This window comes from Colobus angolensis, unplaced genomic scaffold (genome assembly GCF_000951035.1).
Source record: "Colobus angolensis palliatus isolate OR3802 unplaced genomic scaffold, Cang.pa_1.0 Scaffold216, whole genome shotgun sequence".
NCBI classification, from domain to species: domain Eukaryota; kingdom Metazoa; phylum Chordata; class Mammalia; order Primates; family Cercopithecidae; genus Colobus; species Colobus angolensis.
The window spans coordinates 3,146,750-3,150,818 of NW_012115333.1; positions in this window are offsets into that span (position 1 = coordinate 3,146,750).

Sequence of the window (4,069 nt, forward strand, 5' to 3'; positions counted from 1 at the left end):
CAAGACAGAGAGAGGAAATGGCCCTTAAGATTTGCACAGCCATCTCACATGGCAGCATGACCTAAAGATTAAATATTGGGGCTCTGCGGCCAGACTGCCTGCACCTGAAACCCTGTTCTGCCAGTTCATACATGAGTGATCTTGGACAAATTCTTGAACCTCTCTAGGCCTCAGCTCCTTTGTTTATAAAATAGGGATAAGTATAGTACCAACCTCAGAGGGCAGTTGTATTAAATGAAATAATATATGCAAAGCACCAGGGGTCTAGTAAATACTTGATATAAAATAGTTATTCTTTTTTATTTATTAAAGTGGGCCAGGTGCAGTGGCTCACGCCCATAGTCCCAGCACTTTGGGACGCCGAGGCAAGGAGGATCACTTGAGGTCAGAGGTTCAAGACCAACCTGGGCCAGAGAGCAAGACCTTGTCTCTACAAAAAAGTTTTTAAAAAACTTAGCCAAGCATAGTGGCCTACTTGTAGTCCTAGCAACTTGGGAGGCTGAGTTGGAAAGATGGCTTGAGCCCACGAGCTCAAGGCTACAAGGAATTATGATAGTACCACTGCACTCCAGCCTGGTCAATAGAGCTTAGATCCAGCCTGAGAAAAAAGACCACGATAAAACCAACACACACACACACACACACACACACACACACACACATACAGAAAGCTCTCACTATGTACCAGGCAGTGTTCTAATTGTTAACTACATATTAACTCATTTAATCCTCACAATTTCCCTATGATGTGAATGGTATTATTGACATCCACATTTTACAGATGAGGAAATCCAGGCATGAGAGGTTAGGTAACTTGCCACAAATCATGCGCTAAGTGACAGAAACAGGATTCAAACCCAAAGAGCTGACCTCTAGAGGCCAAACCCATATCTACTAGATGATACAACCTGGTGTCATTGTAATCATTACTATTTTTCTCCCTTGCTGCATCTTACTTTAAATCCATTCTCAGTGCCATCTAGGGAGCTCCGTAGAGATATTCACTTTTAGTTCTGTGTTTACCTAGCAGCCTGAAATACCATCTCCCCTCAGGAAGCAGAGCTTTCCAAGAAGAGCTAGACTGGTTTGCACTGGAGTATGGGTGAAGGCAGATCCAGTGCTGAGCAATACTTCCTAAATGTTCAATTGATAACATGAGCAATCTGGATAAGACATCAGGAAGAACTTTCTGACAGAGTTATGAAAGACAAATGACACAAGCTCATCTGCCTGGAGACAGAAGGTTTGGTTTTTTTTTTTGAGCCCAACCATCGGAGGAGACACTAAATGGCCCCTAGAGGTGGCTTACTGGTCATTGGCAGTCGGGGGGCAGAATCTGGAAGCTTTCCTCTCTGACCTTAGGGTCTGTGCTCTCCTGCAACCTCTTAGGGTTACGTCTCTCCCACCCTAGCAGCAGCACTGGGGAGATCCTCTTGGCTGCTCTGCCCAGAGCCTCAGAAAGGTCCCTTGGGTCTCAGGCAATGTGACAGTTCTGAGAGTACCCGGACCCTGTAGAAGCTCCTGGGAAGTGGCAGATGGCTGGGTAGAAAAAGCTATCAAAGCCTCTGAGAAAAGAAGACTGAGAAGCACAGTGGTCAGCCTCCCCTCAGCAGAGTTCCCACAGGCATGGGAGGCTGGGGGTAGTGACACACTCCCTTGAAAACAGAAGAAGGTTCTGGTTGAATCAGTGGTGGGTGTGTGTGTGTATGTGTGTGTGTGTGTGTGTGTGTGTGTGTGTGTGTGTGTGTTGGGGGAAATGGAGTGTAAATGAGAGACAGTGCTCTGTGCCAGTCCAATCTCCTCCAGCTACAGAGCCAACCTGGCTTGTGGGAGCCCATGACCCAGGAAAAACAAGAGGAGCTGTGGAAGGGTCTTGTGCAAAGACTTTTGAGCTCTGGCAAGAAGTCCCCTCTCCACATAAACTGGCAGGGCCTGATCTGAATGAGGGGGGAATGTGCACCCCTAGCCCCATCCCCTCTCAAAGGGGTCGGTTAAGAAGGCCCAGCCTGGAGAGCTGTCTGGGCCAACACTTCATTTCAGCCTGGAGACCACTGCCCTCCCATCTCCTTCTCCTCTACAGCTGCCAGCAGATGGCATCTTCAGGGTAGGCTGACCACAGAACGGAGCTGGAGGACCAGGCTCCATCCCTTCCCGTCCCAGTGAGGCTGCCTTCTTCCATTACATGGCAAGTTCCTGAAGACAAAGACACTCCCAGGGCCATGCAGAGGACACACAAAACAGTGCCAGCCTACCATCTAGCCCCACATATGCCCGGTTGCCCCTGCCTGTGGGGCTGACTGCCACATGTGACTCAGCCCTGGGTGGTCAGTGGCTGGGCGCAGGCCCAGGTCTTCAGCACTCTTTCCTGCCCAACTCTAGGAACCTCTTGCAAGATCAGTACCCCCAACTCCCAGACAAGCAGTTCATCCCATCTCTTGTTTTTTGTTTGTTTGTTTGTTTGTTTTTGAGATAGGGTGTCATCCAGGCTGGAATGCAGTGGCAGGATCACGGCTCACTGCAGCCTCAACCTCCTGGTCTCAAGTGATCTTCTGGGCTTAAGTGATCCTCCCACCTCAGCCTCCCAAGTAGCTGGGATCACATGTGTGTGCCACTGTGCCCAGCTAATTTTTATTTATTTATCGTTTTGTAGAGACAAGGTCTTGCTATGTTGCCTAGGCTGGTCTTGAACTCCTGGGCTCAAATGATCCTCCCACTTCAGCCTTGCAAAGTGTTGGGATTACAGGATTGAATCTATGCGCGCAACCTCATCCTGAATTTTGCAGGGCTGTGAATGCCTGCAGGCCTTTGCCCTTGCTCTGTGACTGGTGAGCCTACTACACAGCCAGATTCCAGCAGAGGCTGAGTCACCAGGATACCCCAACAACCAGGGTTACACAGCCATTAAATGAGACAGGGAAGGGATGTATGCTAGAGACTCCTGCACGGTTGTACACGTGCACCTGTGTGTCTTTGTGCCATGGTCTAGATACATGCCTTTGTGCCCTGGGTCTCCATGCACAACACCAAGAACATTTTTAGGACCATTCTGCTGGAGTCATTCCACAAACTATGCCCAGATGACTGTGCTCCAGTGTAAAATCATCGTGTTCTTATTATCAGATGATGGGCTCCTGTGACAGCCCTGAACAGCCCCCCTCACTCCTAAACTCCTCCATCAATCTCCATCACATCCAGGGTCACCAATAGAGTGAGGTTAAGTGGGGAAGTGAAGCTGTCCTTTTCAAATAGCCCTAGATAGTAATACTCATTTTTTCAAAGCTGAAAGTTTCATGGTTTAATTTTAGGCCTATAAAAATCTCTTCGTGTCAAAACCACCCCATTAAAGCAATCAGAACAAAATGTTCCTGGTGTCCAAATGGATGCATCAAAGTTGCCAGATCAAAATGTCATGTACCTGTGTGTGTGAGCATGCCTCTAAGTGAATATATGAGGGCCACTAGCTACACGTTCCCTTTTATGAGCATTTTGGCCAGCCCAGGTCTCTGTAGGCCTGCGGCCTTTGTTCAGTCTACATTGCATGTGCCTATGTGAGGAAAGGTGCCCACCAGCATTGCCCACAGAAATGGCTTGGCAGGGGGGGTTCCACCTATGACCTTGACCCCACACTTTACCCAGATGAGGAAATGAGGCTGATTCATGGGAGAAGAGCTGCTATTTGCACCTTCCTCTAGCCCAGACTTCTCCCTATTCCATTTCACTGCTTCCATCAGTCTAGCTAGCCTTTCTAATGAAGTCTCTCTAGTGAGAAGTCATAAAATGTTTCATAAAAGAGAAGGAAGCCTGGGAGCAGGCCTGCCCAGGCTGCACATCCATTAGGGAGAAATGAATTGAGGACTGTGGGCTTTGTGGAACCCCAGCCTTTCTAGATTTCAGGGTGGAGAGAGGGCAGAAACTCAACCTCCTCAGGTGCCAGTACTGGCATCATGGTCAGGTTGGAGAAGCAGGGACTGGGAAGCTGGAACAGATCTGGATTGGGAGAGTGCAGGGACCAATCTAGGGTGAAACTGGCCTTACCAAGGGGGCTCAGTTCTGGAATATGGGCAGGCTT